Source organism: Callithrix jacchus, chromosome 20 (genome assembly GCF_049354715.1).
Source record: "Callithrix jacchus isolate 240 chromosome 20, calJac240_pri, whole genome shotgun sequence".
Taxonomy (NCBI): domain Eukaryota; kingdom Metazoa; phylum Chordata; class Mammalia; order Primates; family Cebidae; genus Callithrix; species Callithrix jacchus.
This window is the reverse complement of record NC_133521.1, coordinates 48,475,898-48,488,828: the sequence shown is the minus strand read 5'-3', so window position 1 is coordinate 48,488,828 and position 12,931 is coordinate 48,475,898.

Here is a 12,931-nt window from a genome sequence, read left to right as displayed (position 1 = left end):
TCCCCGTTCCGTCTTGTTAGTAAGAGCCAAATCCAGGCACAAAGATGTCCTAACTTCTACACCTGAGGTTGCCCACAACGTGTGCTAGGTGACGCATCTTATAGAGCACATATGCAAACAATTATGGGATCTGAAAAACAATAACTCAGGCAGAAACATTAGGAATTAGTGCCCCTAAGTGAACCAGTGGGAAAAAAGGAGGCTTAGAGAGTTTAAACAACTTTCCCCAGTAGCTGATAAGTTACGGTGGCCTTAGACAAGCTGACAAGAGTGGTAGCAAAAAGGCTTCAAGGATTACAAATTGTTCTACTATAAGGTTTTTAAAAGGTTTCAAAGGCAAAGAAGAGCAAATGAAGCCATGAATTTTACAATCTACATATTTTTAGCCCTTTCTCTTTTTTGCTTTTCTTGGGTTAACTAATTAGACCCTGCAAACACATTCCCACCCACAGTGTGGTCCCCATTGCTTTAGGGCCTCACCTCTTAGCAGCCAGAGGAAATGCAGCTGACCCTTTATCTAGTTAACAACCTTTTATACTCTGCCCTTTCGCTTTGCTTTCTCCATGCCAACACAAGACATACAAAGATTCTTCTGCCTCCAAGATGCGGCAGCTTTCTTCTCAGCTAGTTACCCCCAGGTAAAAATAACTGTTCCACATACTCAGAGATATATGGCAATCAAGCAACCAAGTGCCCCTTTTGCCAATGACATGTTTTTAAAAATATGTTCAATGAGAGGCTCTTTGAAAATTATTCACTTTTTTCTGAGTTGCAAAGGAAAACGAAAGGCAAATTATGGCTCTATAAGCAACTGTTTGCACAGATCCCATTAATTGGCTATCCACAGGGCTATTGACAACTAGCTCTTTTCTCTTGTCATTTCACTTACCAGGCAGAAATGATTACAAACTTAATTTCTTTGGGGGGTTATTTAGGTTAGAGAGGGCTCCTTGATAATGCAGAAGTCATAACGGCCACCAGAGACAGAAGAACAATAGCTCCCAGTGCTTCCACAATGGAGAGAGAGATAACTGAATGTCATATTCGGAAGAAATTCAAACCATCATTGATTTTTTCAGATGAAAAAACTGAGGCTCAAAGAGGTTAGGGGTTAACCAAAGTCAGTCAGTGTTTCAGTTTGCAGCAAAGCTGAAAGCAGGCGCTAAGCATTGCAACACCTGGTGTCTTCCTTCCTCCCCTCCATCCTGCTGCTAGTAGTGTCAGTGGCAAATACAAGCCAGTTCAAGGAAATGTGGCCTCAGCGAGGAGTACTAAGGACCAAGCACCAATGCATCTTGCCATTTACAACAAATTCCTTAATTACAAGGCTTCATTTATTCACAGAAGCTTCCTCTTTTGTACATAGCCAAACACACACACACACACACACACAGTGTGACAGAGATAATTTATCATTATCTGAACGCACTCAGGGTGGTCAATTTCAGCCAGAGTGAAGAACAGAGAAAGGCAGGGTCAAGGGCACTATAGAAATAGCTGTTCCTGCTTCACTTTTCAGCCCTCCTTCCCCTCCCATCAGCCCACTTTCATTACTTTTCTCTTTGATGCAAAATCTGAAAATCTTGGTCAGGCAGCTCTGCTTATCAGTGGGTTCTGAATAACCCACTTTTATCAAACTTCATCTGATGGACCCAAAATATATTTGATCTTAGCAAAAAGTACCCTTATCAGTCCTAAAATGACATTGTCCCAAAGTGAATAGTGTTAGCAGCCAACTCTCTAGAACCAGAAAGAAGTATGTTTAAATCCTCAATCCATCACTTTCCAGCCATGCTGTCATGTCCAACTCATTCTTCTTAAACAATATCTCACTAAGCACACTAGACTGTAGAAATGCACACAGATAGGGCCTTACCTTTTCTGGCTTTATTCCTGCGAGGCAGCAGTGGACACTAACATATCTGTCACTCCAATTAATGTAAAGGTTTAACTGGTACAAGTGTTGTGCAGGCAGGTCTCTGGAACAATGAGAGCACCCAGGAGAAGGCTTTGCTTTAGTTACAAAGGTCAGGAAAGGTTTCCCCTAGGGAGGGACCGAGATCAGAAGCATGACTGGGCAGTAAGTGGGCAAAGTAAGGACGATCTGGCATTCCTGGCAAATATGTGGTGCAGGGGGACCTGGACCTTGGCCAGTACAAGATGCTGAGTCTTTGCAGTGCAGAGCAGAGAGGAGGGGCACGCCATGAGGACAGAGAAATGGAAAGAAGACTGTGGCCATGGTGAGGAGGTTTGTCCTCATTCTAAGAAGGACTGGGAGGTATGGGGCATGGTCTGACTTACGTGGAGGACAGACTGGAGACAACATGGACACAGACACACAGGTGGAAGGCCAGGAGGTAATCCACAGAAGGGCTGCAATGAGAATTTTAATGGAAATAAAAAACAGAAGCTAAGGGATATTTAAGAACTAAAATCAGCAGGCCTGAATGGTCAGTTGGATATGAGAAGTGAGAGAGAAAGGGATAAACCAGAGCTCACTCATAGGACTTTGGCTTGTGTGACTGGATAGGTGGTGGCACCATTTTCTAAAAACCAGAATGGAAGAAGGAGCAGACTAGTGACTTAAATCTCATAGCCTCAGTTTTCTCATCTGTAAAATGGGAATAGTCCTACATATATCACAATGTTTTTGAAAGCATTAGAAAATATTCCTCGAAAATGAATCCTTCATACAAAGCGGTGTATGTTTCTCCCCCAAATAAATGGGACCTATTCTTATAGGCTTCTTTTTCCTGATCTGATTGGAAACTCAGGATCTCAGATATTCATTTCTTTTCATCCTCTTCTCTGATGGCTCTACCAAATTGCTGGTTTACTGATCTCATCGCCCTAAACAACGTATGGTACTCCATACTAGTCAAATAGGCAAGTTGGCAATTGCTCTTCTGAACAAATTATTGTAAATGTCACTGCTACAGTGCAGCTCATAGTGGCTCACTTGGCTGTTCAAGTGAAAAATTCTTGCAAATGCAGCTCTTATTATTTGCCAAATGTTCATGCACAAATGCATTTATTTTACCAAGAGCGTAGTGTTGGGTCATTTAAGGAGAATGGAAAAACACCACTCACAATTGAAGAGGCAAAATGGCATACATACAGCACTCCAGAGCTTGCAAACCCCTTCATATACACTATACCAATGGTACCTCACACTGACTGCGGAGAGGCTGAGATGACGAGAAAGGACAGGTATATTTATGATTATTTTTTCAAGTAAGGTTAACTTAGACAAAGTAACTCTCTCCAGGTCACAACTCAAGGAAGTAATACATTTCTGTGATGAAAATACAAGTCTTGGGGCTTCTGATTTTATCATGTGTCTATCAAAATCCCCCACCTGCCAACGTTAAGCCATACAATGTAGAACATAAAAACCATACAGCCTCTGAAACAGAGGAGAGGGGCGAGATCAAAACTCATTTGAACTTACATAATCATATTTTATCAATTCATTATTAGTCCACTATGATCATTGTGGTCGTCATTAATAGACAAGACGTGTTGAGCAACTACTACCTGCCAGACCAAATAGGAAGGACTTCATCTGTGCTGTTTCACTGAACCTTTACTTTCAACAAAGGTGCTCTTAAAAATCAGAATTATGAAAGTACAGATGAGAAAATGGAAGCCGAGAAGGCTTGAGTTGCCTAAACCTGCTCCTAAATCCCAGCCTTTTTCCAAGGCCACTCTACTAGACTTGCTTCTATGGGATCTATTGTATTCATAGTCAAATACCAATAAGGCCAAGACAATGAGTACTTTTGAGTTCTTCTGGGTTTTGGGGAAAATTTAAACAATGTCTCCTAATCTCCTGAATGCATTGAATGTATTCGGCCGATTCGATAAGCGAACAGGCATGAACGCTTATCTGAGATGATACCACTCTAGTTTCACTGTAACAGTACATTTTGTCTAGAATATTTCTATCTCAAATGCTGATCCTCATTCTGTTACTTACTGGCTGTATATCGTTGGACAAGTGGCTTAGCAGCTCAGACACTCAATTTAGTAGTCTGCGAAGTAGGGTTGACGATAGTTCCAATAGTATAATAAAAGTGGAACCATCTGCAGAAAGCACTTGACATGGTTTCTAGAACATGGTTAGTAAGCCACACATATTAACTATGATTATTTTTTATTTTGATGATCCTTGTGACCACAGAACAGAGGTTAGCTACATTCTACAGAGAGGAAACTGGTTCTAAGATATAAAGTGTTTTGTGTAAATTCACCCAGCTTGATAGAATTAAGATAAGGAAGCACGTCTCCTAAATGTGACAGAGAAAATTTTGTTACTAAAATCTCCAGCAACTCTCTGAGGAGGTGGGTCTTGGTAGCTGAAGAATTCTGAAAGTAGAAGTGGACAGAAGCTAAAATGCTCATAGGGAAAAGGTAAGAAATCAAGAAACCTGAACATGATTCAATAGTGAGCAAAGAGAAAAACAGGGGAGAGGGAGAATATGTTCAAAGGGATTTGAGAAATTTGCTCCCCACACACAATGTAAATTACTATGAAAATACTGTGTTAGAAAAAATATACAAGGCCCTTTTCTACACTATTTTAAAGTATATACACCGTCTCAATATTGGCTGTCTTGTAAAATACAAAAATTCTATTTTTATGCAGTTACAGAAAATATAAATACTCTAATTTAACCTTAAAAAATTTACTCTGAAGACACTCTGATAGAAAAAATATACAACCCAATTTTCTACTATGTTTTAAAGTATATGCACCGACTCAATATTCTCTATCTTGTAAAATATGGAAATTCTAATTTTATACGGTTACAGAATATATACATACTCATTTTAACACAAATGTTAAACACAAAATTACTAAAAATATAAATATTCTTTTTTTACCCCAACGTTAAAAACAAAATTGTTCTGACAATACTCTGTTAGAAAAAATATACAATGCCCTTTTCTATTCTGTTTTAAAGTATATACACCATCTCCATATTCCCTCTTGTAAAACATGGAAATTCTATTATTACGTGGATAGAGAAATTGTAAGTATTTCCGTTTGACTTCAATGTTAAAAACCGAACTACTCTAAAGACACTCAGTTAGAAAAAATACACAATGCTTTTTTTACTATCTTTTTTAGTATATACACAATCTCAATATTCTCTCACATGTAAAATACAAAAATTCTAAATTTACGTGGTTAGACACAAATATAAATATTCTCTATGCACCCCAATGTAAAAAACAAAATTGCGTGGAAGATACTCTGTTAGAAAAAAAATACAACGCTCTTTTCTACTCTCTTATGGTGTATATATACCATCTCAATATTCTCTCTCATGTAAAATACTGAAAATCTAAATTTACGCTGTTAGAAATAAATATAAATATCCTCTATGTCCCCGAATGATATAAGCAAAATTGCTCGAAAAATAATCTGTTAGAAAAAATATACAATGCCCTCTTCCACATTCTTTGGAGTATATACACAATCTCAATATTCTTTGTCATGTAAAATAACAAAATTCTAAATATACGTGAATAGAAAAACATAAATATTATCTAATTACCCAAATACTGAAAGCAAAATTGCTCTAATGATAATCTGTATGAAAAAATATACAATGCCCTTTTCTACACTCTTTTGGAGTGTATACACCAAATCAATATGCTCTCTCATGTAAAATATTAAAATTCTAAATTTACGCGGATAAAAAATATATAAATATTATCTATGTAACACAATGTTAAAAGCAAAATTGCTCTAAAGATAATCTGTTCCAAGAAATATACAATGCCCTTTTCTACACTGTTTTGGAGTATATACACCATATCAATAAGCTCTCTCATGTAAAATATTTAAATTCTCAATTTACGCGGTTACAAAAAATATAAATATTTTCTATGTACACCACCGTTTAAAGCAAAATTGCATATAATATAGTGTGTAAGAGAAAATATACAATACCCTTTTTTACTCTTTCTTGGAGTATATCCACCAACTCAATAGGCTCTCTGATGTAAAATACCGAAATTCTAAATTTACGCGAATCGAAAAAAATCTAAATATTATCTAGGCACGCCAAAGTTAAAAGCAAAATTGCTATGAATATAATCTGTCATAAAAAATATACAATAACCGTTTCTACTCTGTTTTGGAGTATATACACCAACTCAGTATGCTCTCTCATGTAAAATACCGAAATTCTAATTTTACGTGAATCGAATAAAATCTAAATATTATCTAGGCACCTCAATGTTAAAAGCGAAATTTCTTTGAATATAGTCTGTCAGAAAAAATATACAATGCCCTCTTCTTCTCTGTTTTGGAGTATATACACATACTCAATATGCTCTCCAATGTAAAATACCGAAATTCGAAATTTATGCGAATCGAATAGAATCTAAATATTATCTAGGCACCTCAATGTTAAAAGCAAAATTGCTCTGAATATAATCTCTCAGTTAAAATATACAATGCTCTTTTCTACCATGTTTGGGGTATATACACCAACACAATATGCTCTCTCATGTAAAATACAGAAATTCTAAATTTACACGAATTGAAAAAATCTAAATATTATCTACGCACTCCAGTGTTAAAAGGAAAATTGCTCTGAATATAGTCTGTCAGAAAAAATATACAATGCCCTTTTCTACTCTGTTTTGGAGTATATGCACCAACGCAATATGCTCTCTCATGAAAAATCTAGAAATTCAAATTTTACGTGAATAGAAAAAAACCTCAACATAATCTATGTACTCCAATGTTAAAAGCAAAATTGCTCCGAATATCAACTGTCAGTAAAAATATACGATGCCCTTTCTACTCTGTTTTAAAGTATATACACAAAATCAATATGCTCTCTCATGTAAAATACCGAAATTTTAATTTTTCACGAATAGAAAAGAATCTAAATATTATCTAGGAACCCCAACGGTAAAAGCAAACTTGCTCTGAATATAGTCTCTCAGAAAATGTATACAATGCTCTCTTCTAATCTGTTTTGGAGTATATACACCAACTCAATATGCTCTCTCATGTAAAATACCAAAATTATAAATTAACATGAACCGATAAAAATCTAAATATAATCTAGGTACCCCAATGTTAAAAGCAAAATTACTCTGAATATAACATTTCAGAAAAAATATACAATGCTTTCTTCTAATCTGTTTTGGAGTATATAAAACAACTCAATATGCTCTCTCATGTAAAATACCGAAATTTTAAATTAATCCGAATCCAAAAACATCTAAATATTACCTAGGAACACCAATGTTAAAAGAAAAATTGTTCTGAATATAATCTGTCAGAAAAAATATACAATGCCCTTTTCTACTCTGTTTTGGCGTATATACACCAACTCAATATGCTGTCTCAGGTAAAATACTTAAATTCTCATTCTACACGAATCAAAAAAAAATCTCAATATTATCGACTCACCCCAATGTTAAAAGCAAAATTGCTCTGAATACAATCTGTCAAAAAAAATATACAATGCCCTTTTCTACTCTGTTTTGGAGTATATACAGCAACTGAGTATGCTCTCTCATGTAAAATACAGAAATTCTAATTTTACGTGAATCGAAATAAATCTAAATAATATCTAGGCGCCCCAAAGTTAAAAGAAAATGGCTCTGAATATAGTCTGTTACAAAAAATATACAATGCTTAATTCTACTCTGTTTTGGAGGATATACACCAACTCAATATGCTCTCTCATGTAAAATACTGAAATTCTAATTTTACTTGAATCGATAAAAATTTAAATATTATCTAGGAACCCAAATGCTAAAAGTAAAATTTCTCTGAATATAATTTGTCAGAAAAAAAATACTATGCCCTTTTCTACTCTGGGTTGGAGTATATACACCAACTCAATATGCTCTCTCATGTAAAATTACGAAATTCTAATTTTAGGCGGATCGAAAAAAATCTAAATAATATCTAGGCGCCTCAAAGTTAAAAGAAATTGGCTCTGAATATAGTCTGTTAGAAAAAATATACAATGCCTTATTCTACTCTGTTTTGGAGTATATACACCAAATCAGTATGCTCTCTCATGTAAAATACAGAAATTCTAATTTTACCCGAATCAAAAAAATCCAAGTATTACCTAGGCACCCCAATGTTAAAAACAAAATTGCTCTTAATATAATCAGTCAGAAAAAATATACCATGCCCTATTCTACTCTGTTTTGGAGTATATACACCAACTCCATATGTTCTCTCATGAAAAATACAAAAATTCTATATTTAAGCGAATCGAAACAAATCTAAATATTATCTAGGCACCCAAATGTTAAGAACAATATTGATCTGAATATAATCTGTCAGAAAAAATATAAAATGCCTTATTCTACGCTGTTTTAAAGTATATACACCAACTCTGTATGCTCTCTCATTTAAAATACCGAAATTCTAAGTGTACGCGAATCAAAAAAAAATCTAAATAATATCTAGGCGCTTAAAAGTTTGAAGAAAATCGCTGTGAATACAGTCTGTTAGAAAAAATATAGAATGCCTAATTCTATTCTGTTTTGGAGTATATAAACCAACTCCATATGCTCTCTCAAGTAAAATACAGAAATTCTATATTTAAGCGAATCGAAAATAATCTAAATATTATCTAGGCACCCCAATGTTATAAGTAAAATTGCTCTCAATATAATCTGTCAGAAAAATTATACAATGCCCTATTCTACTCTGTTTTCGAGTATGTACACCAACTCAATATACTCTCTCATGTAAAATAACAAAATTCTAATTTTATGCGAATCGAAAAGAATCTAAATAATATCTAGGCGCTTAAAAGTTACAAAAAATGCCTCTGAAAATAGTCTATTAGAAGAAATATACAATGCCTTATTCTACTCTGTTTTGGAGCATATACACCAACCCAGAATGCTCTCTCATGTAAAATACCGAAATTCTAATTTTACGCAAATCGAAAGGAATCTAAATAATATCTAGGCGCCCCAAAGTTAAAAGAAAATGTCTCTGAATATACTATGTTAGAAAAAATATACAATGCCTTATTGTACTCTTTTGTGGAGTATATACACCAACCCCATATGCTCTCTCATGTAAAATACAGAAATTTTATATTTAAGCGAATTGAAAAAAATCTAAATATTACCTAGGCAGCCCAATGTTAAAAGAAAAATTACTCTGAATATAATCTGTCAGAAAAAAATGCAATGCCCTATTCTCTATATTGGAGTATATACACCAAATCAGTATTCTCTATCATGTAAAATACCGAAATTGTAATTTTACGTGAATTGAAAAAAATCTAAATAATATCTAGGTGCCCCACACTTAAAAGAAAATGGCTCTAAATATAGTATGTTAGAGAAGATATACAATGCCCTATTCTACTCTGTTTTGGAGTATATACAGCAACTCAGTGTGCTCTCTCATATAAAATACCGAAATTCTAATTTCACGTGAATCGAAAAAAATCTAAATATTATCTAGGCACCCGAATGTTAAAAGAAAATTGCTCTGCATATAATGTGTGAGAAAAAATATACAATGCCCTTTTCTACTCTGTTTTGTAGTATATACACCAACTTAATATGCTCTCCCATGTAAAATACAGAGATTCTCTATTTAAGTGAATCGAAAAAAAATCTAAATATTATCTAGGCACCGCAATGTTAAGAACAAAATTGCTCTGAATATAATCTGTCAGAAACAATATACAATGCCCTATTCTACTCTGTTTTGGTGTATATACACCAACTCCATATGCTCTCTCATGTAAAATACAGAAACTCCATATTTAAGGGAATTGAAAAAAATCTAAATATTATCTAGGGACCACAATGTTAAAAGCAACATTGCTCTGAATATAATCTGTCAGAAAAAATATACAATGCCCTTTTCTACTCTGTTTTGTACTATATACACCAACTCCATATGCTCTCTCATGTAAAATACTGAAGTTCTAATTCTACTCGAATCGAAAAAATCTAAATATTATCTAGGCAACCCAATGTTAAAAGCAACATTGCTCTGAATATAATCTCTCAGGAAAAATATAAAATGCCACATTCTACTCTGTTTTGGAGTATATACACCAACTCAATATGCTCTCTGATGTAAAATACAGAAATTCTATATTTAAGAGTATTGAAAAAAATCTAAATATTATCTAGGCACCCCTTGATAAAAACAAAATTGCTCTGAATATAATCTGTCAGAAAAAATATACAATACCATATTCTACTCTGTTTTGGAGTATATACACAAACTCCATATGCTCTCTCATGTAATATACAGAAATTCTAAATTTAAGCGAATCGAAAAAAAAATCTAAATATTATCTAGGCACCTCAATGTTAAAAGCAAAATTGCTCTGAATATAATCTGTCAGAGAAAATACAAAATGCCATTTTCTACTCTGTGTTGGACTATATACAACAACTCCATATGCTCTCTCATGTAAAATACAGAAATTCTATATTTAAGCGAATTGAATAAAATCTAAATATTATCTAGGCACCCCAATGTTAAAAGCAAATTTGGTCTGAATAGAGTCTGTCAGAAAAAATATAAGATGCCCTAGTCTACTCTGTTTTGTAGTATATACACCAACTCAATATGCTCTCTCATGTAAAATACCGAAATTCTAATTTTTCTCGAATCGAAAAAAATCTAAATAATATCTAGGCGCCCAAAAGTTAAAAGAAAATGGCTCTGAATATAGTCTATTAGAAAAATATACAATGCCTTATTCTACTCTGTTTTGGAGTATATACACCAACTCAGTATGCTCTTTCATGTAAAATACAGAAATTGTAAGTTAACCGGAATCAAAAAAATCTAAATATTATCTAGGCATCCCAATGTTAAAAACGAAATTCCTCTGAATACAATCTGTCAGAAAAAATACACAATGCCCTATTCTACTCTGTTTTGGAGTATATAAACCAACTCCATATGCTCTCTTATCAAATACAGAAATACTATATTTAAGCGAATCAAAAATGATCTAAATATTATCTAGACACCCCAATGTTAAAAGCAAAATTGCTCTGAATATAATCTGTCAGAAAAAATGTACAATGCCCATTTCTACTCTGTTTTAGAGTACATACAGCAACTCAATATGCTCTCTAATGTAAAATACGGAAATTCTAATTTTACGCGAATCGAAAAAAATCTAACTAATATCTAGGCATCCCAAAGTCAAAAGAAAATGGCTGTGAATATAGTCTGTTAGAAAAAATATAAAATGCCTTATTCTACTGTGTTTTGAAGTATATACACCAACTCAGGCTGCTCTCTCATGTAAAATACAGTAATTCTACTTTTGCCCGAATCGAAAAAATTTAAATATTATCTAGGCACCCCAGTGTTACAATAAAAATTGGTCTGAATATAATCTGTCATAAAAAATATACAATGCCTTATTCTACTTTTTTTTGAAGTATATACAACAACTCCATATGCTCTCTCATATAAAATACAGAAATTCTATATTTAAGCAAATCGAAAAAAATCTAAATATTATCTAGGCACCCCAATGCTAAAAACAAAATTGCTCTGAATATAATCTGTCAGAAAAAATATACAGTGCCTTTTCTAATCTGTTTTGTACGATATACACCAACTCAATATGCTCTCTCATGTAAAATACTGAAATTCTAATTTTACGCGAATCGAAAAAAACTTAATTAATATTTAGGCGCCCCAAAGTTAAAATAAAATGGCTCTGAATATAGTCTGTTAGAAATAATATAAAATCCCTTATTCTACTCTGTTTTGGAGAATATACACCAACTCAGTATTCTCTCTCATGTAAAATACAGAAATTCTAATTTTACATGTATCGAAATAAAGTAAATATTATCTAGGCACCCCAATGTTAAAAACAAAATTGCTCTGAATATAATCAGTCAGAAAAATTATACAATGCCCTATTCTACTCTGCTTGGAGTATATACAACAACTCAGTATGCTCTCTCATGTAAAATACAGAAATTCTATATTTAAGCGAATCGAAAAACATCTAAATATTATCTACGCACCCCAATGTTAAAAGCAAAATTGCTCTGAATATAATCTGTCAGAAGAAATATACAATGCACTTTTCTACTCTGTATTGTAGTATATAAACCAACTCAATATGCTCTCTCATGTAAAATAAAGAAATTCTAATTTTACCCGAATCGAAAAAATCTAAATATTATCTATGCACCCCAATGTTAAACGCAAAATTGCTCTGAATATAATCTGTCAGAAAAAATATACAAGGATTTTTTCTACTCTGTTTTGTAGTATAAACACCAACTCAATATGCTATGTCATGTAAAATACAGAAATTCGAATTCCACCGGAATCGAAAAAACCTAAATATTATATAGGCACCCCAATGTTAAATAAAAAATTGCTCTGAATATAATCTGTCAGAAAAAATATACAATGCCTTATTCTACGCTGTTTTGGAGTATATACACCAACTCCATATGCTCTCTCATGGAAAATACCGAAATTCTAATTTTACACGAATTGATAAAAATCTAAATAATATTTAGGCGTGCTAAAGTTAAAAGAAAATGGCTCTGAATATACTCTGTTAGACAAAGTATACAATGCTTTATTCTACTCTGTTTTGGAGTATATACACAAACACAGTTTGCTCTCTCATTTAAAATAAATTCTCTATTTGAGCAAATCGAAAAATATCTCAATATTATCTAGGCACCCCAATGTTAAAAGCATAATTGCTCTGAATATAATCTGTCAGAAAAAATATACAATGTTCTTTTCTACTCTGTTTTGTAATAGATACACCAACAAAATATGCTCTCTCATGTAAAATACAGAAATTCTAATTTTACCAGAATCGAAAAAGCAAAATTTATCTAGGCACCCCAATGTTGAAAACAAAATTGCTCTGAATCTAATCTGTCAGAAAAAATA